Source organism: Rhinatrema bivittatum, chromosome 4 (genome assembly GCF_901001135.1).
Source record: "Rhinatrema bivittatum chromosome 4, aRhiBiv1.1, whole genome shotgun sequence".
NCBI lineage: Eukaryota > Metazoa > Chordata > Amphibia > Gymnophiona > Rhinatrematidae > Rhinatrema > Rhinatrema bivittatum.
Genome location: NC_042618.1, coordinates 175,678,654 through 175,690,735, shown reverse-complemented (window position 1 = coordinate 175,690,735; position 12,082 = coordinate 175,678,654).

The following is a 12,082-nucleotide window of genomic DNA, read 5'->3' as shown; positions in this document are numbered from 1 at the left end:
ATATAGTTCACAGGAAAAGCTATTGCTCTGTTTTGAACCCTGTGCATTTATGATTTGTTTTTCTAAGCGATTTTATAGATTTTCTCAAGACCCATGCAAATATGCAGAGCTGCTGCCGCTGATGTTCCAGGAAGGGAAGGACAACAGAACAGATCAAGTAAGAACATAAAAACTGCCATGCAGGGTCAGATCAAGGACCATCGAGTGCAGAGTCCTCTCTCTGACAGTGCCCAGTCCAGGTCACGAGTACCTGGCAGATCCCAAATAGTTGATCTATTTCACTCCTAGGAATAAGCAATTGTTTTCCCAGATCTGCCTAGCTAATACCTGTTTATTTATGGACTTTCCCTTTAGGAACTTGTCTAATCCTCATTTGAACTAACTGAGGCCTAGATTCACCAAAATGCTATATTTATCGCGGGAATATGGCACATTAGCGGCCGTGATTTTAAAAAGGGGGCGTGGTTATGCTAATTTCTGACTTTCCACATCACATAGGTAAAAATAATAACCCGTGATAATTTTTTGCATCGCAGGACGCAGTATTGAGGTGTACAATGCATTGGCATCTTGTATGCCCAAACCGGGAGATATACGCACAAGTCGGGCCGATGTGCACAGAATAGGTTTTCAAAGTGGCCCAAGTACGCGTGTATCTCCCACTATGGGCGCATGTGAAAAGTAGCGAAAAAAAAGGGTGGGGCAGACCAACAGATGTGCGCATAAGTACTTAAGCGCACAGGAGTGCGCCAGGGTTCCATCTCCTATTTTACTACTGCTATGGATGGCGTGTAAACAATAAAAGACAAAAACCTAGGCTACTCAGTGGGCTTTTAAGGGATGGGGCAAACAGGGGAAAACGAAGACAAAAAAAATTAGAAGGGTTTGGAAGTCCCATCCCTTGCCTGGGTGAACTGGGAACAAACAGGTGAAACTGGCATTGGTGTTGGCACGCATCACTTTTTGTTTAAAAACATTTTTTTTTAACCAAAGTAGCCAAATGCACAAACCTTCAGCGTGCAGTGTCTCATAAGCACTCCAAAAGAAAAAAAAAACAAACAAACGTTTTCCATTTTCACCTTCTTTTTTTTTTTTTTTCGCAACAACTCCTCCTTACAGCCCAGAAGAAATACCCATGAACCCTTATCCCACCATGAAAATCTCCCACTTAGAGGGTAACTGTGAAATATGGGCAATCGCGCTCATGAACGCGCGCGTACATACCTGCATATATATGTGTGCATGATATCAAACAGGCTGAAAGCGCCTACATGTGCGCCCTCTTTGATATCTATGTGCTCATGTGCACGCAAATCCCGCTTCCATCATGTAAATGGGCCAGTGAGGCAGCCAGTTTCCCACTACTATTACACTTCCCCCCTAACATAGAAGATTTAGGAAGAAAATGCAGGTAAGAAAAGGTTATTTCTTGGCCCAGCAGGACTGAAAAAAGCCCTCATTTTAGCGCTCCCAATATTAGCTGCGATAAAAGCCGCGATCCCCAATAATGGCGCCTATCCCACGATAAAAACTATGTTTCCGCTCTAAAACACAAAAAAAGGTGTTGTCATTTCCGACGTGAAATCCCACATTAGTGTGCGATAAATTATCGCGTCAAGCGGTAGGTGTCCCTAATATGCATAAAAACCTAGGTTTTGCATCCTCATTATCAAATTTGCATATAAATGCACAACGGGGTAAAAAATCATGCGTTTATTGCATGTTAGACCCCTTTTATTGCACGTTAAGGCCCTAACAGGATTTGATGAATGACCCTGTATGTTAGTTGCCTCGTCATAGATTCATTTGTATGTACAGATAATGTCATTTTGTGCTCTGACCTGCTTATTCTGTTTGAGCTTGAGGAATGAAGTTTCACTGTCGAAAGCCAGACAAGAAATATTTGTATTTATTTATTTATTTATTTTTATTTATATTCCGCTTTTCCTTATATTTTGTTTATTGACCTTTATTTCTATGTTATGATACAACTGGAACAACAGGTTTACTGAAATGAAGCCATCTTCCAGAGAAAACTTTTATTAAAATTTGATGCCTGCCCCCCCTGAGAAGGCCCTGCAGAATTATGGTCGAGCATCATTTCTCAGAGAATTTGGTATCCTCCCTCAGCTTTTATCCTGAAGCTCTCTAGCATGAAACCCAGCAGAAGATTCAATAATACAATTGGAAAGACGTACCTTCAGTTATAATATAGAGTCAGAAGCCCCACTGCTCAGGAGATTGAAATGTTTTGAAAAGACAAGGTGTTTGCCTTGTGGGCAGGTCTGTTCAGAATGCTGGATTTTTGTATCACTGCTGGAGTATCCTGTATTGGAGAGGTATTTTTTTTTCTTTTACTACTCCCAAGCTCATGCAAATTGAACCTTATTTTCACCAGTGTGTTGTGGGAGAGCTCACAAGATTCCTGTTATCTTACCTCAGAAAGATCAACCCAATAAGCACAACAGAACTCATAAGAAGATATGTAAAAATCAGATACTCAGATTGAACAGTGCCAGTGTCTTCCTGAACTTCCCAAAAAGAAAAGGAGGAAAGCACTTGACATGAAATGTTATTTATGAAAGTTAACCACCTTTGCTATTCATTTGACACCCAAGACTTTTCAGCACTATAAGCATAAAGTGCAAAATCTAGAGAGTTTTCCCCATGAAAATGATTTTTGAAACGATGCCCATGTCAGGTGCTTTAAAGAACCACCAAACACTATATGACTTCAGTTAAGTTCTTTCAAAATCTCATAAAGATTATAGTCAATGGACTGAATTTTTAACTTGCACAATATGGCAGTTAAAAAAACATTTTTTCTAAAAAAAATAATTGTCAATGGATGGAGGGAGGTGATGATGGTGATATTACTGTCTAATCAGTAAAAATTTCACTGATAGCTTAAATTTTTGAGCATTATCCCTCATATACCATGTATTTATTATATGTCTTTCACTGCTTGGTTTTAAATCTAGATGACTGATTTGACATATGTTCTCCAGAGGCAGTACTGTTACCGAACATGGAGACCCCGACAGTGGCAACTGCCCTAATGGAAGTTGTTTCACAACTTGGGCTGCCCAAGGAGATCCCAACAGATCAGGGGACTTGTTTGTGTCCAAGATAATGAAACAACTGGGCACTTTGCTTAAGGTAAAGATTCTGCGTACCTCGGTATATCACCCGCAGACCTATGGCCTCGTTGAGCGCTTCAAGCAGGTGCTCAAGCAAATATTCATGAAATTTGTGGATGAAGATGGCAAGAACTGGGACTCCTTGCTGCTCTACATGCTGTTCACAATAAGGGTGAGCTGAGGGGGAGCATATGTGAGGGAGTCTTAAGGAAACTCCCTCAAACCACCTTAAGGGACCGGGCACAGCTGTCTCGCCTGGTCTTCCTTAAGATCCAGACCCACAAAGAATTCTGGGTGAAGGGAGGAGCCCCACACCAGTATACAAGAACTCAGGGCCTAGAAGGGTTAAAGAAGCCCCGAGGAGAAAGCACGAAGCCAGCATACGCTAAAACCTCCCATGTTTGATGTGTATACTACCTGAACATAAGGTGAGCTGCATTTTTGTTTGGATTTGCGTATACACTGTAAATAAATTGCACAGAAATGAAACAGTCAAAGTCTGCCTCCCAGGCTGCTATCGCCCAGTTTACCACAGTATGGCTTACATCCTTTAATACTCCAATACCCAGCAGTTCCCACTCTGAAGGTATCTGTTTCTTTTCCACATACCAGCCCTTCCTGTCACCCAAGGATCATGTGGATTCCACTTTTCAGAATCCTCTTCATTTTAAACACCAATATGGGATATGGGGGGTTCACATCCCTGAATCCTGGGGCTACTCCCACCATACCTCCCTCATTTTTATTCCTGGCTTCCTTGCCACTTGCCCGTCTCTTGGGTCCATCCAGACTTCACCCTTCTAGCAACGTACAAGTCTCCCCAGCCTCTTCCACACTCTGGTCCTTCTTGGGGCACTCCTCTTGTTAGAGCCACCCCATTCTCCTAACTCCCAGCATTTCCTCAGGGGAAGGAATTGCCCCTTCTCCCAACTTTCAGCCTTTGGCCTCTTCCCTTGAAAGGAAAAGCCCCTGCAGGATCCTGCTCCCTAACTGGGAGGGTACCTGGGCCCACCAGTCTGCAATCTGGCTACTCTAGGTTCCCACACAAGGGTGGAGTAAACAGCACACACATATAGAAAATATACAATGAAAAAAATGTGCGCAAACAATATATACTGATCAATATTTCATAACAACAATTTTTAATAATACAGTCACCTCAAAGGTACATTTTTATGTCAATCAAACAGTCGACTCCTAGTAATAGGGAGTTGCAGTAATCTATGTTTGAAAATATTAGTGTTTATAAAACAGTGAAGAAGTCTAGTGTTGTTAGTAATGGTTTCAGCCAGTACAGTATTTTCAGCTTGGAGTATCCTGTTTTAATTAATTTGCTTTTATGCTTTTTCATTGAAACGTTCTCATCGATCTGTATTCCTTGGTCCCGTACTTGATCTGATGGTGTAATGTTAAAATTTCCTAGGTCTGGGGTTGGTGGTTTGCTTATCGTGAAGTTTCTCCTTAGCCATATGATTTCAAGTTTTTTTGTGTTTAGTGTTAGTTTCAGCTGAGATAGTTTTTGTTGTATTGCCTTCATGTATGTAGACAGAGTTGAAGCAGTTTTTTTAAATGATTTGCTGAATGGGATGTAGAATTGTATGTCATCTGCATAAAAGAAGAAGTTGATTCCTAGTTCCACTAGTAATGTACATAGAGGTAGCATATAAATGTTGAATAATGTAGCCGGGAGTACTGACCCCTGGGGGACACCTTTTATCGATTGGGAAGGTGTCAGATATGTGATTGTCCAGTTTTACTTGGAATGATCTATCTGCTAGGAAGAAAGAGAACCATTTGATAACATTTCCATCTATTCAGTTTTTTCAGCTGATGGCATAACTGGGTATGGTCTATGGTGTTGAAGGCTGCTGTAGATCAAGTAGTACCAGGATATAGGATTCATCATTGTCAAACCCCTGTAGAATTGGGCCAGTTAAGGAAATGAATAGGGTTTCTGTTGAGCGATCTTTTCTGAATCCGAATTGGTTTGGATATAGAACATTATTTTCTTCTAGGTGCTTTTTCTAGGACTTTAAAGATGAAAGGCAGGTTAGATATTGGTCAATAATTGTCCCATTCATCAATTCTACCAGTTTTATTTTTAAGGATTGTTTTTATCCCAGCTTGTTTTGCCCTTGTTTTGGAGTAATGCAAAAGGATTTTGCCCTATCAAGGATGAATCCTTTTGCTAGCAAATGTTTGATCATGGTTGTGATTACGCTGTATACTGTTTTCAGGGAACTTGCGGGGACTGGGTCCAGTGGGTGGATAGCTGGCTTAGGCCTGGATTTATCAAAATGCGGTAAGTACCGCATGCGATAGCAAAAGGGGCATGTTTTATGCTAATATAGCATTTATTGCAATAATTACCTGTGCGAAGAGCTAAGTTAGTGCACATTGTGATACCATTTCAGATTCTGCGATAAGTGCCAGACCTGTTGTATTTCCTGCATTCAACCACTGGGGGACCAGTTGTTAATGATCCCAGACATGAGAGAGAGAGAGAGAGAGAGAGAGAGAGAGAGAGAGAGAGAGAGACTGGCCGTAATAGCATGTCCCATAGGCAGGTATTTGTATCCCTTTGATAGGCCCACCTAGTAACCCGAGGTGGGGATTAGGTAAGAGTGTAGAAGGTTATGGGCCACTTTGACATTCTACGTGACACCTACGAACAGAATAGTGGTCTCTTGTGAAGATTTGATGGCCTTCGGAGTGAGGAAACTCACTCCAAGATGAGATTTGGGCAAGGTTCTCTCAACCTAGCTTGATGGACTCTCTACCTGGGTAACATCAAGCTAGGTTGAGAGAACCTTGCCCAAATCTCATCTTGGAGTGAGTTTCCTTACTCCGAAGGCCATCAAATCTTCACAAGAGACCACTGTTCTGTTCGTAGGTGTCACGTAGAATGTCAAAGTGGCCCCTAACCCCCTACACGCTTACCTAATCCCCACCTCGAGTTACTAGGTGGGCCTATCATAGGGATACAAATACCTGCCTATGGGATATGCTATTACAGTCTCTCTCTCTCTCTCTCTCTCTCTCTCTCTCTCTCTCTCTCTCTCTCTCTCTCTCTCTCTCTCTCTCTCTCTCTCTCTCTCTCTCTCTCTCTCTCTCTCTCCTTCAAATCATCTGAAATAAGCCTTACAAGACACATCACAAATGGTGATAAAACCTTACTGCATAGCCACTAATGCATTTCAAAGAAGTGTAGTTAAAATCTGCATTATGGCTATGCAATAGCTCTTTGCAGAGAGGCTAACCCAGCCCACTCCTCCTATTTTTGGAATTTGCATCGCACCATACAATATGGTGCGATCGCATGCGGAAAACGGGGCTTTTCGCATGCGATAAGCCCTTAGTTTTTGTAATGATTTGGTTAATTTCAAGTTTTGATACAATGCCGAATGTGTTCCATTTTGCTTGCCCAAGTTTTTCCTCAGGTTCTTTGGTTGGTTTGCAGGAGATGAATTGTGATTTTAACCTATTGATATTTTCTAAGAAAGTAGTGGCATATTCATTGCAGAAGCTATTTATTTATTTGTTTTATATTCCATCATTCCATGTGAGAATCATAACGGTTTACAGATAAAACATATAAAATATAATGTGTGTTATAAGATGAAAACCATTCATAGAGACAGAGGAAATACAACAGAAGATATCAAACATGAAGACAGAGAAGGATTAGTTAGCTTAGGTTAGTGCAGTTAGTGTAGCTGTGTTTAAAAAAGGATTGGATACGTTCTTGGAGGAGAAGTCCATTACCTGCTATTAATTAAGTTGACTTAGAAAATAGCCACTGCTTTACTAGCAACAGTAACATGGGATAGAATTAGTTTTTGGGTACTTGCCAGGTTCTTATGGCCTGGATTGACCATACTGTTGGAGACAGGATGCGGGGCTTGATGGACCCTTGGTCTGACCCAGTATGGCATGTTCTTATGTTTTATTAAAGAGAATTGCAAGGGGGAGGTTATTGTACAAGAAATATACAGGTTATCTGAGTCCTGGGGAACTGGGTGTTTCAGTCAAGTGAAAGACATTTTTGAATAACCAAGTTTTTAAGTCACTTTTGAATTTCTTTTTATATGTTAATGTTCAAAGTTCTTCTGGTATGGAATTCCAAAGTTTGGGGCCATTAATTGATATCACTCTATCTATAGTTAATGTTAGGTGAGAGTCTCTTAAGTTTGGGATTTCGAGGAGGCCTTTATTCTATGATCTGAGGGTTCGCAGGGGGTTGTGAGGTTTAAAAGTTATTCCTAGTAGATCATTGTTATTCAGATTGATATTATTGAATATTATTGTCAGAACTTTATAATGAGTTTTTTGAAAATTTGTAGTTATCTGAGATGGAGGAAGATGGGTCTTTGATTAAGTTTTTAACTGTTTCGAAGAGTAATTTGGAATTAGATATTACACCATAAATCTGTTTAGCGTAGTAGTCTTTTTTTGCTTTATTGATTTGTTCATGATATTTGTATTTTTCTAGGGATTCCGTAGATTGGCATTTTCGCCATTGCTTTTCAGATTTTCTCAGGGTTTGTTTAATGTGTCTTAGCTCTTCATTATACCAAGGTTTCATTTGTTTGGAGGTATTGCATTCATTTTGGAACATTTTTTTCTGGACTAAGCATAGATTATCGGCTATTTCATTGATGATTTTATATCAGGAGTTGAAAGCTGAGGAGGCATTATCATGTTTAAAATCAATTATCTTATATTTAATGGTCTCTTTGAGTATTTCCGGTTCTATCTTTTTTCTGTATGTGAATGATTGATTAACATGTGGTATTGTTTTCTGGATGTTGAGGAGGGATATTTCTGCTTTTATTAGTTGGTGATTCTGCATTTATTGTGATTGATGAATATTAGGTCAAGGATGTGTCCTGCTTTATGATTGAGATTGGTTATAAATTGTGACCAGCCCATTGCTTCCATGGTATCTAGAAAGATTTCACATGCTATAGTTTTAGGTATGCTGCCTACATGTAGGTTAAAGTGCCCTACAATTAGGGTAGATTCAGGTGTGGAAATACTTTTGTGGAAATTTTGATTAGGGGTGAGCAGTCTTTTTGGAGTGTTCCAGGTGGACAATAGACAGTACCTATGTTTAGTAGGGATGTGCAATCGTTTAAGACAAATTAGGCAATTTCAACGAAATTGCCTAATTCGTCCTGGTTCGGGGAACCCGAAAACTGAACCAAATTTTCCTGAAATATTGGGAAAATTTGGTTTTTGGGTTAGTGCGCGCTAACTCCCGTTAGTGCGTGCTAATCTTAAAATGTTAGCGCGCACTAACCCAAAATTCGGGTCCCCTGAATTTCAAAGGCCCAAACCAAGGAAATATGAAATTTCCTGTGGTGGGCTGAAAACGAAGCCCGAACCAAAAGGTTCGGGCTTTGCACATCTCTAATGTTTAGATGTGTAGATTTTAGTATTGCCACCTCGGGTGGGGGGGGGGGGGTGTTAATCTCAACTTTGTATGGTTTAAGTTTTAGATCTTTTTTACTGATTATTAATATACCCCCACCTTTACGTTTGAGCCTGGGGAAGTGAAAGGTATCATAGTTGGGGTGATTAATTTGATTTAAAAGAACATTATCATTGTCTTTCAGCCATGTTTCAGTAATGTAGAAGATGGTTGTTGCGGGACTAAGGGCGGGAACGCTAGGGGGCGCTCCCGACTTCTGGGGAAGTATGCCCTTGTGGCAAGACATACCTCATCAGGAACGGAGCAACCCAAGCCCTGCCAACCTGCATGCCTCAGTGAGACCAACAACGCAATGTTGGTCTCTGAATGGTCCTCTGACCATTCCAAGCCTTTTTGGACCAGCCGCTGGGTAACGGCAGAAGGCGGCAGGCCAGACTAGGCTGAAATAGGTGAGGACTGGAACATGGAAGCTGATTGCTTCAGGATCAGACAAACTCAGGATCAGACGGACGCAGGATCAGACAAGGTAAAATCAGAGGACATTGGAGGAACTTGGAAGGAGAAGCCTCTGAGGCGAAGATTCAGGAAGTCCAAAAGGGCACTCTGGACACTCAACGAAGAGCAGCCGGGACGGACGAAGTGGAATATCCTGAAGACTACAAGCCTGGAGGAAATAGAGATCTTCGACTTCACCAGATGAAAAACACACCAGCGCCCTACACACCGCACCTGGGGTGGTCGCGGACCACTGGGTCACAGCACGCCCTACACAGCCCAACCGGCTGGTCATGGACCACGCTGAGATGGATCAAGGCGAGTCTAGGAAGACCTCTTGAAGACAGACATCAGGACATGGTAACAAGGTCAAGGATCATCAAGGCTAAGACAATGGAGACATCAGGATGGGCGAAGCATCAGCAGAGACCAGGAGAGAAGACAATGAAGGATCCAACAAAGAACATGGAATGCCAAGCAGGAGCGAGGAGTACACAGAAGTCCAATAGAAGACCAGCTCCTGAAGGACAGTTCCAGGAGCGAACAAGCTCCTTGTGAAGGCGAAGTTGAACTGAGCATGGAGCCCTTTTGTAGGGCTGGAGGAGGAAACTCCCTGGGAGGAGCTTGGAAGGAGTTCAGGAGCCACATCTGTGCTGACCCTTTAAAAAGGGAAATGAGATGTGGCCTCGCCCCCTAGGAGGAAGGGAGCAGAACCATGGACAGGGGCCATGCTGCTGCTGAGTGCAGGAGAGTGAGGAAAGCTGGAGAAGGGCCTCAGGGCAGGCCCCGACATCGTCGGCGGTGTCAGCTGCACAGGAGAGTCCGGGGGCGGCACAGCCAAACAGGTCCCAGCTTCAGCGGCCTCCAGGCCGCGTTGGAGAGACCCGGCATGGCTCTTACCATGCCGGCAAGACGGGGGTCTGCGGCGTCGGCGGCTCCAGGCCTCGAGGAAGTCAGGCTGCGGGCTAGCCAGGACGGTGACGGAGGTAAGAGGCAGCTCGTGGCTCCATGGGCCGCATCGCAACAATGGTAGTTTTTAATTCTTCTAATAGATCATTTATCAATGGGATTTTCTTTGGTAGTGATTGAACGTTTAGTAGTAGGAGAGTAAACAGACATCTTCTTATCTTTATCTTTTTATCTTTTATTTAAATTTATTAAATGCCTAGAAAAAAAACCTTAGGCAATGTACAGCATAAAAACATACATAAAATAATTGTTATACATTACATACATATATTAGAAATAGACATAGACAAGCATAAGCCAGATCAGGAGATGTTTGCAATAGTGCCATAGCTTAATAAAAAGCCTGCTTAAACAGCCATGTTTCTAAAAGGAATTTAAATGTTTTTAAAGTGTCTGCTAAGCACTGTTCCACTGGAATAGTGTTCCATAAAATAAAAAGCACTGACCTTGGTTGTACACAGCCTGGCATGGGATGGAGAAGGAACATCAAGAAGACCTCTTTGCAAAGAGCGAAGTTGTTGGGTGGGGCAATATAGATGCAATAAAGCATTGCCCCATGAAGAAACAGAGTCAAAAATCAATTTATAGGTAATGACTGCGGTTTTGTACTTAATGCGTTCACTGACGGGTAACCAATGTAAATCCATCAGGACGGGAGTGATATGATCCCATCTTTTTGTTCCAGAAATGAGATGTGCGGCTGCATTAAGCAGTAATTGAAGAGATTACTGGTGATATGTTACTTATCGTGGGGTAGATCAGCTTTGTGCTCTTTCTTTGCTTGTGTTGTGATGTTCTGAAAGGGTTTCCATATTTTCCTTGTCCTGTGATGGTTTCAATGCGGCACATTGGCTCCATTGTAATAACTGTTTGGTATGGGCGGTGATTAAATATTTAATTTAGGCATCACTTCAGGTGCACGCGAAGGGGCGCACAAAGGGGCAAGCTCCTTATGTGCCTCTCGGCGCAAGCACCTCCGGCATTCACACCACGTTCTTGTCTGGCAGTGGGCGGTCTCTGGGGCAGGAAGTGGGCGAGTTCCATCCTGCAGGCACCAGCGATGTTTTCCTCCTCCTTCTAGCGGGGGGGGAGGGAGGGATGGCATACTCCTTTTGCACCTGTCCAGGTCATCTCCTCACCTCCTGCCGGTCTCGCAATTCCTGAGCCCAGTTTGTCTCTGGCCATTGCATTGTGGTGACACCTAAAGGTCAGAGTCCAGGTGCACATAGGCTTTGGAGATAGAAGTGGATTCTGCCTCCTGGTTGAAGTCATTGCAGTGGTTCAAAGTACCGATAAAAAGGGACAGGAACCCTGGTTACTTGTGAATGAAGGTTCATGGTGTCATAGCTTACTCGAGGCTGATTCTGATTTAACTGGGAGAAAGAAGCAGGAAAGAACTGCCAGACCAAATATTTAAATACATTTTTTTGCAAAGCTCAGGAAATTGGTTTTCCATCCTTTCTGTAAAGAAATGACAGCATTCCCAGAAAGCCACAGTGGATCTGTGCAAACCTGCTGTTGGAACCCCTCAGAATCTACCACAGGTTTCCACTAGTCATTAGACACAAACACAGATCTGTGGACTTCCATGAATTTTTCCTGAATCCAGCAGATTATTTCCATGGATCTCAGGAAAATCCACGTATTCATTCTAACTAGAACTAGACTGAAGTCCTGTTCATTTGAGATTGAATTGAAGCAGCATGAATATACCAATCAATGGCTGTGCTAAACGGGAGAGGAAAACAGATTAAAAAATTGAAGGGGGGAACCCTCCCACCCAACAGCTATGAATGTGATAGTCCCACATGAGTGCAAGCTCTGACTGAGCCATAGAAAGCTTCCGGGTACAATGAAAGGAAACCTTAGTGCTAGAAGCACCAATTTTTATTCAATATACATCTCAAGATGAGTGTGCACACACCTAAAATTAGCATAACAACCAGCATTCGCTAGGCTAAATTGTCAGACTGAAAATTAAACTTCCCTCTTGCTACTAGAGGTGATCTACCACAGAATAGCATTTTAGCAGAACTGCGGGGCA